We start from the raw sequence: 9829 nt of genomic DNA on the forward strand, positions 1-9829 counted from the left end.
CTAGACCACAGACACCTGTGGGCATCCCTCTCTTAGGACCCCCTCCCTCTTTGGGAGCTCTGCTTCCTTTCTATTACTCTAATAAATCATGTTACTTTGCTCTCACCCTCATTTCCATGGATTTCAACCTCAAATTCATGAGACAACTCACCTGACATCTACACTCCACACCATGTTACATCATGACAAGATTTCAGCATGAAGTAGTCTCTGTCTCACTCTCCATACAATCAACTTTCATGCCTTATCATTCTATTGTCTAAATACTCTCTACTTTCTCCCATCTTCTCCATTTTACTTGCCAACACTTTAAGCTAGACCTTTTTAAGAATTATTTTTTACTTCCATTATCTCCTATCTCCAGTTTGTTCTTCACAAAGAGCAAAGGTAATTTCTAGTACACAAAGATGAACATGACACTTCTATGAATAATACCCTTCAATGATTCATCATTGCATTCAGGATAAAATTCAAACTCCTCTTCTAGGCCTTAATAAAACATGCACTCTCATATTATACTATGGTCCCATTGATTTATTATTCAAATGGCATCTCTTCCAGAAAGCTTTCCTGACTACCCTAATATTCAAATGTTATTTATCACAGTTTGTCTTGTAGCAGGGCCTTTTATAAAAAACAAAATTTATTGCAATAAGTTGGTAAATAAATTAAAATACCATAAGGATAAGAAGCAATCATAGTGGTTTCATTGTCTTCTGCATTTGTAGAAACAAACTTTGGAGTACTTGATTCTGGATTGTGTGTCACATACACAGAAATAAAGTGGAATTACATAGGGAATGGTGTTTACCTGTAGATTGAGGAAGTATGAGATATTGTCTTCAATACAGTCAGGATGTTATTCATGGGAACAAGATTTATCTTACTTGGTTTAAACATGCTCTGTATTATCTGAAAAGGCAAAATGAGGACCAAAAGGAAAAGGGCACAAAGAAGCACAATCTCACATCCTAATAGTCACAGATTTGCAAACAAATTGTTGCAGGACAGGTAATAATGTGTAGCATCACACTCTATAAAACATACACAAAATTGGGATTTAACAGTCAAAAATTAGAATTATAATAACTTTCTAACCACATCTCCACTGATCACCTTGTGTACTAAGAGCTTATATACTCCACTTGGGAGACCACTGAGACCAGAGTTTTTGATTAATACGCAGAACTTCTTAGGTAAACAGAGAACTCTGAGTTAAGGCTAAATGTTAAATGGATGGGTAGTACTAAGAAAGACTGGATCAGAGGGTTCCATTGCCAAAAGCTCAGTCCTTGTCCATGATGCCAATCCAATAATGAGGACACGGTTTTGAGAAAAAGGAAAAAGAAGGTGTATTGGTGGGGAGGAGACAGGAAGATGGTATATTTATGGTTTGGGTAAATGGCAGGTATATATAGATATTTGGAGTTCAGGAAGAACATGTTTTTCCAAAAGATATATATTTAGGAATAAAGAACATAGAGAGATGATTAATTGAAACCTGTAGTTGAGTGAGATCATCAAAAGCAAAAGTATTTAAGAACCAACACTCTTAAAAGGCAAATGAAGCAGTTATTAGTCAAATCTGACACACCGGCCATTTTTACCTATGTGATTTGGAGCAAGTTATTAACCTTTCTGAGTCTCAGTTTCCATATGTTTAAAGTGGAGGTAATAAGATTTTCCTACTTTGTTCAAAGGGTGGATGCATTACTAAAGATATTGTGATATTGCACAATTTGAGCTTAATTTTATTGTAGGAATTATGTAAATTAGAGGCAATGTATCATTGGTTCCATAAATCTGTGAACATGCAGAATATTTCAGCTTTAATGCTACTTAGATTTTTCTCAATATTGGTTCTAACACTTAACAGGATACTCCATTGTTGATTAAGATTGCAGCCTATCAAGATGATTATAGCTTCTTCATAGCTTTTATTTTCTAATCACTTCTGGCTTCCACTGTAAAGTTAATGATTTTATGGTACAGTTTTCATTACCATTAACACTTGATGAGCATTTGGATAACATTGTTTAAAATATTTAAAATAGTTTCAATAATAATCACCAAGATCATTCCTAGAAGTTCCAGGGCACACAAATTATAGAATACTGACAAACTATGAGAAGTATTCATATAGAAAGATAGCAGATTAGAGGAATTCAGCACTCTCCTACTTCTCTGTGAGATTGAATCAAAACAACAGGTGTGTAGCCACATGTTGAAGTAGGAGGGTCTTAGGAAAGCACCGGAGTGCAAAAGTAAGAGATTCAGTGACCAGGTGAAAATCAGAACTAGGGCTGGGGATATAGCTCAGTTGGTAGAGTGCTTGCCTTGCATGCACAGGCCCTGGCTTCAATCCCAGCACCACAAAAAAAAAAAAAAAAAAAAAAAAAAGAAAGAAAGAAAAGAAAATCAGAACTACCAGTTATGAAAATAGTAATATAAACAGAGTACCCAAACACCAATCACCCAATGGTTCAGGAGGGGGAAGAAAAATGCCCTTTCAGTGGGGCTATAGATGAAACAGTCCCAGTGATCTTCACAAGTCCAGAATCTGGCATCTGGCAAACATACAGGAGACCTGGATCTGTGAACTATTCTGGCACTACAGAAGAGGTGCTCTGTACTTCCCAGAATATTCATATGGTGCCATAATGAGAAGCCATCTTAAGAAGGGTCCCAATGCCTGAGCTTACTGCTTGGGGAATCAAAAGCCCCTGAATTTTTATTTTACTTTATTTTTTTTTTGGTGATGTTGGGTTATTTATTTTGTGCATCTGTGGCAATAAATGAGATCTCAGTGGTGATATGGATTTGACTGATCTCTGAAACTATGCATGGCAAGACACCTGGAAAATGATAACCAAGTCCCAGTGAAGGGTTGGGAGGGCTGAGAGAGCTGGATATCTGGATTGGCAGATGCATCAAAGCCTAGAAAGGAAGGGGTAGGAGTATAGTACAGGGTACATATCCCCATCTGTTTGCTCTGTCTCTTTTCCTTCCTCTCCCAGGGTCCTAGACCCCTGGGATATGTTGGATGCCTCTGAAGCTAAAGGATGAAAGGCTGAAAAGATAGTTGGCTCTAAGTGACCAATATCAAATTATCTCTGTCAAAAATCCTATATCAAATGAAAAGGGTGAGGACAGAGGACATGCCTTTCTTGTTCCACTTTCCCTTAGAAGTGAGAATGACAAAGACCTCTTTCTCTAACTCCTTTTGAGGGCATGAAGTGGTAGGAAGGAGGGGAAAACTTGGGAGCCCTGCAGTGTCCCATAAGACCTCATATCCTATAGGCAAGGACTAAGATTAGGGATTATATAAATGCATTAGTGGAAAAACTCTAAGCCAAGATTAACAAGCACAGCTAGGGTGAGATTGCCTGGAATCTGACTGGGACCCTGGCAGTGAAAGCTGGAACTACTGAAAACCCAGTTTAAGTGTTTGGGACTCAAATTGAGGGTGCGAGGGGCCAAGATAACTGGATACCAGGACGGGCAGTTTGGCAGTAAGAACAAAGGAAAGAGACTGGGACCAAGATGTCTAGATCCCTGGTAAGGATAGGACTGGAAGGAGAAATGAGGGCTGGGAGAACCCAGAAGACTGGGTTCCAGAATAGCAGCAAGTCAGAATTCCAGGATCTCTATCCACCCTCCTCTACTTCTTCCCTCTATGAGGCAAAGAAGAGGGAAGGAGGGGGCTGAAGAAGAAATCAAACCATGGATTTAGCCCCCAGGTAGCCACATGGATACATTCAGGGCCAGACAGACACAGGAATGATGGGGGAAAAGAGGAATTTAGTGCTGCATTGGCCCTGGAGGGGGCTGGGAGGGGTCTGGAGGCTGAGGAGGGGTAGTAGGGGTCGGTCGTGGGGTTGCGTGACTCTGTCCTTTGCGGTGGCCCCTTACACAGAGGAAGGCACAGCCTTCCTCGTCCTCTTCCTCACTCTCAGTGGAACTCTCACCAAAGGCCTGAGTTTTCTCATAAATACAGCAGCATTTTGATGAACAGCGTCCCATGTGTTCATTGTCTACTGTGTCACTTGTCCATTCCACTTTTTTTTTTTTTCTGGCTTCCTTTTCCAAAGTTTGATAGTTAGGCTCAGTTGTCACGGTAACCGTTGTCTCAGTGCCTGGTCTCACTCAGCCCGGCCCCTACCTTGACCATAGCTAAGGCTGAGGAAAAGGAGGAGAGGAGGAAGGGGAATGATACACCCTTCCCTTTTTCTGTGTCTCTGGGTTCTAAGAGAATCAGTATCCGATTCAGGGTAGTAGCAAGGATCCTCAGCCTCCGTTTTTCCCCCTTGTCCCTGAATTTTTAAATATCCTCTTCTCTTCACTGGCTCAATAAGCTCCTGTCCAAAGAGACAGATTGGGCCTAGGGAAATGGAACTACTGAAAACCCAGTTTAAGTGTTTGGCACTCAAATTGACTCTGCTGAGGAGGGACTGGGAGTGTAGCTCAGTAGTAGAGTGTTTGCCTAGCACATGGGAGGCACTGGGTTTGATCCTCAGCACCGTGTAAAGATAAATAATAAAAAAAAAAAGGTATGAAAAATCCGCTGAGGACTCTATTCAGTAGAAAGTGTGGTCTGTGAGGTAGGGAGAAGCAGAAAGCACTATCATTTAAAATTGGCAGTTTCAGCCCATAGTGGTGGTGCATGCCTATAATTCCAGTGGCTCAGGATCCTGAGGCAGGAATATTGCAAATTCCAAACCAGCCTCAGCAATTTAGGGAGATTCTGTCTCAAGATTAAAAAAAAAAAAGGATTTGGATGTGACTCAGTGGTTAAGTGCCCCTGGATTCAATGCCTGGTACCAAAACAAAAACAAACAAAAAAAACCCCTTAAAATTGGCTATTTGTCCCCCTGTGGTGAGGAGTCAGACCAGCTATTTTTGGTGTGTGGATTTGAATGGGGGCTGAGTCCAGGAAGACCAAGGCTGGGACTGGCAGATCACTTGGTTCCTGTGGCTCCCCCTACTACCAGTGCAACTTGCATTGATTCAGTCAATTCCTTCATACTAGAAGGTATTCAGAGGATATGCTGCCAAGTCTCAGATATTATTGGTCCAAAGGCTCAGCAGGCAAGAGAGGGTTTGGCAGTCAGATCCTACTGTCATTGTTTCCCCATCCCTGAGAGGGTGTACAGAAGCCTCAAGTGAAAATTTTTTCATACTTTTATCTAGTTTTATGTATTTTATATTCTTTAATTCACTTTCTTTCAGTTTTGTTTTTCTCAATTGTTTTTGCTTTTGTTGATGCATTATAGTTACTGTACATAATAGTTTAGCTCATTTTGACATAATCATACATGCATAAAATTTAATTTACTCCATTTCAGTCCCTGCTGCCACCCCCATCCCTCTCCTCCTCTCTCCACTATTCCCCTTACTCGACTCCTTTGTGTATATATACTACATTTTCTTTATCCATTCATCTATTTATGGATGCTTGAACTGGTTACATATCTTGACATTGATGTAGCTGTATCCCTAAGGTGCCGCAGTCTTGGCTGGGCACAGAATCACGAGCCACCACACAGCTTTGTAGATTCAAACAGCAATTCTTTATTCCTGAACTCACACCGGCCTCCACACATGTTCTGGGGCAATCCCAGTTCTGCTGCCACCCAATTCACCTCCTCCAGGAGGCTTTCTTCCCAAAATGCTCTCTGAATCTCACGAGAACTCAACGGGAGCTCAGGTAGCAGGAACGCCCTATTTCCAGCAGCAATAATCCTCAACATCGAACTTCCCTAAAACCCAAGGTCTTAAACTGGGAATGCCCTAAACCCAAGGACCGGGATACTATACTTCCTCAAACTGCAGGATATACCCTAATCCTGGATCCACCCTCGTCCTTGAGTAGGGTCATCTTAAACACACATGCAAGGTCACAGCAAATTTAACATGGGGTACGCTGGCAAGGAAATTGATGCGTCATTCCTACTTGGTAATGGCCCTCAGCACTAAGGTATGCTGATTTAAATTCTTTTGAATATATACCAAGGAGTGGGATGGCTGGGTCACATGGTGGTTCCTTTCCTAGTTTGTTGCGGAATCTCCATACTGCTTTCCAGAGTGGTTGTATTTATTTGCAGTCCCACCAACAATATATGAGTGTACTTTTCCCCCCACATCCTCAGCAGCATTTATTATTATTTGTATTCTTGATCATTGTCATTCTGACTAGAATGGGATGAAATCTCAGTGCAGTTTTGATTTGTATTTCCCTGATTGCTAGCAGTGTTAAACATTTCTTTATATATTTTTTGACCATTTGTTCTTCTTTTGAGAAATGTTTCTGTAGATCTTTTGCCCATTTATTAGTGTTGTTTTTGTCTTTCTGTTTTAATTTCTTCATCTTTTCCCTTATCCCCTTTTTAAAAATTTATTTTATTATTAATTTTACACTCGTTAATGTTTTAGTCTAGTCTACATTATCTCTGCCCCTTTCTTCTCTACAGTTGGTGGTGTTGTAGATGTTGTTGTTTTTAATAGGTTTTATCAGAAATCTACATTTGGTTTACTTTTAAGATTGGATTAAAAAATAAGACTGTTTGTTGTCTTCAAGAAACTCATCTCACTAACAAAGACATACAAAGATCAAAAGTGAAAAGATGAAGAATGATATTCCAATCAAATGTAATCCAAAAGAAAGCAAGAATATCTATGCTTATACCTGAGAAAATAGACTCCAAGTCAAAATCAGTCATAAGAAACAAAGAGGGCCACTACATATGAATAAAAAGAACACTCCATCAAAATGATATGACAATTATAAATATATATGAATGAAACATCAGGGCACCCAATTTTATAAAACAAACCCTACAGTACATAAAGAGATAAATAGGGCCCTCTATAGTAACTGGATGACTTTAATACCCTGCTCAATGGTATATGTCTATAATCCCAGCAGCTCGTGAGGCAGGAGGATCATGAGTTCAAAGCCAGTCTCAGCAACAGTGAGACACTAGGCAACTCAGTGAGATCCTGTCTCTAAAATACAAAATAGGGCTGGGGATGTGGCTTAGTGGTTGAGTGTCCCTGAGTTCAGTCCCCGGTACCAAAAAAAAAAAAAAGAAAGAAAGAAAGAATTTTTTTCTAAACCAAAAAAATTAACAAAGAAGCATTTTCACTATAAATCAAATGAACTTTACAAACATCTACAGAATATTTCATCCAACAGCATCAGAGTACACCGTCTTTCATCAGCACACAGAATTTTTTAAAAATAAATCACATTTTAGGACATAAAGCAAATCTTAACAAATACGAAAATACTGAATTTCTTCCATCCTATAAGAACATAGCAGAATAAAACTAGAAATCAAAAGCAAGAGAAATTGCAGGAATTATAGAAATACATGGAGATTGAACAATATAGTTTTGAATAATGAGCAGATCATTGATGAAATTGGGGGATAAATTTGAAAAGTTCTAGAATCAAGTGAAAATGGAAACAAAATGCCAGAACCTGTGGGACATAGTGAAAGCAGCTACAAGAGAAAAGTTTATAGCCATAAGTGCCTACATTAGAAAAACAGTGAGATCTCAAATAAATAACCTAAAGCAGCACCTGAAGGCCTTAAAAATCAAGAACAAACCAAACCTCAAATTAGTAGAAAAAAATAAAATAACAAAGATCAGAGCAAAAAAAAAATCAAATAGAAACCAAAAGGACAATATAAAGGATAAATTTAAAAAATGATTTTGTTTTTTGAAAACATAAACAAGATTGAAACTTAACCGACTCACCAAAAGAATGAATGAAACCCCAAATATATAAAATTTGAGGTGAAAAGTGGATATTGGAACAGATCCCACTGAAATACAGAAGAATCATTAGGAATATTCTGAAAACATATATTCCAAAAATTAGAATATCTAAAAGAAATGGAAAAAATTCTAGACACATATAGGCAACCAGAATTCAGACAAAATCATTTCAAAACCTTAAATAGATCAGTAACAAGCAATGAGATTGAAGCAGTCATAAAAAGACTCCCTGCAATGAAGATTCCAGGACTAGACAAATTCACTGTTGTGTTTTATCAGACTTTTAAAGAATAACTAATACCAATGCTTCTCAAACTATTTCATAAAATAGAAAGTGAAGAAACTCTTCCAAGCTCATTAGAGGAAGACAATACTACCCTGTTATCAAAACCTAATGTGGAAAGAACACAAAAAAGAAAACTAGGGACTGATATCCTTCATGAACATAAATGTGAAAATCCTCCATTCAATGTTGGCAAAATGAATAGAACATCCCATGCAGAAGATCATATACTGTGGATAAGTTGGTGGCATTCCACAGCTCATCAAAGAGGTAAAAGCCTTCTAGAATGACAATTATAAAACACTGAAGAATGAAATTGAGGAAGACACTAGAAAATGGAAAGAACTCCCATGGTCATGAGCTAAGAAAATTAGTATTGTTAAAATGGCTATATTACTGAAAGTAAGCTACAGATTCAGTAGAATCTCCCTCAAAATACCAATGACATTCTTCACAGAATTAGAAAAAAAATATCCAAAATATCATATAGAAACACAAAACCCCTTATTTGACAAAACAATCCCGAGCAAAAAGAACACTGCTCAAAACATTACAATATCCAGTTTCAAAACATACTACTGAGCTACTGTAATACAAACAACATGATATTGGCATAAGAATAGATATATAGACAAGTGGAATAGAATAGAGGACCCTGGCATAAACCCACATATCTACAGCCACATGATTTTGGAAAAAGGGACCAACATATATTTATCTTGGAGAAAAGACAGCCTTTTAAATAATGCTGCTGGTAAAACTGGACTTCCACTCAGAGAAGATTGAAACTAGGTCCCTACCTCTTACCCTGTACAGAAATATATTCAAAATATATTAAATACCTAAATGTAAGTCCTGAAATTTTGTAACTACTAGAGCAAACATTAGAGAAACACTTCAAGATATAGATATAGGCAATGATTTACTCAATAGAAATCTAATGGCTCAGGAAATAATAGCAATATAATTGACAAATGGGACTATGTCAAATTAAAAAGTGTCTTTGCAGCAAAAGGAAAAATCAATGGATTGAAGAGACAGTCTACAGTTGAGACAAAACATTTGCTAACAATTCATCTGACAAAGGATTAATATTCAGAACACATAAAGACTCAAAATTTAATGCTTTAAGAACAAGGAAAGTGGAGGCTGGGGTTGTGGCTCAGTGGTAGAGTGCTTGCCTAGCACATGTGAGGCACTGGGTTCAATCCTCAGCACCACATAAAAATAAATAAATAAAGGCATTGTGTCCATTTACAACTAAAAAAAATGGACAAGGAAAGCAATAAAAAATGAGAAATGATCTGAACAAATATTTCTCAAAAAAAGTCAAATGGCCAGTAAATATATGAAAAAAATGCCCAATATGTTTAGGCATCAGGGAAATGGAAATCAAAACTACATTGAAACTTCATCTCACTCCAGTCAAAATTGCTATCAACAAGAAAACAAAAACTAACAAATGTTGGTGAGGATGTGGGGAAAAATTAACACTTATATATTGTTGATTAAAATGTAAATTACTATAGCCAGTATGGAAAACAGTTGCAGAGATTCCTAACAAACAAACAAAAAACTATCATATGTTCAACTATACCATTCCTGGTATATATTCAAAGCAATCAAAGCCAGAATACAAATAGATTTACCTGCCTAACAGTGTTTATCATGGTACAATTCACAATAGCCAGGTTATAGAATCAGACTAGGTGCCCATCAGACTAGGATGCATGAATAAAGAAAATGTGGTACATATACACA

General features: G+C 37.8%; 1 pseudogene across 1 annotated transcript; it reads right to left on the reverse strand.

Annotated features, from left to right (window-relative positions):
- Positions 1-3730: 3730 nt before the first annotated feature.
- LOC308639890 (E3 ubiquitin-protein ligase PPP1R11-like) lies at positions 3731-4171 on the reverse strand (annotated as a pseudogene). Its single transcript has one exon. The product of its transcript is annotated as an E3 ubiquitin-protein ligase PPP1R11-like (transcript).
- Positions 4172-9829: the final 5658 nt, after the last annotated feature.

The sequence above is a fragment of the Spermophilus citellus genome, assembly GCF_964194105.1.
Source record: "Spermophilus citellus genome assembly, chromosome: X".
NCBI lineage: Eukaryota > Metazoa > Chordata > Mammalia > Rodentia > Sciuridae > Spermophilus > Spermophilus citellus.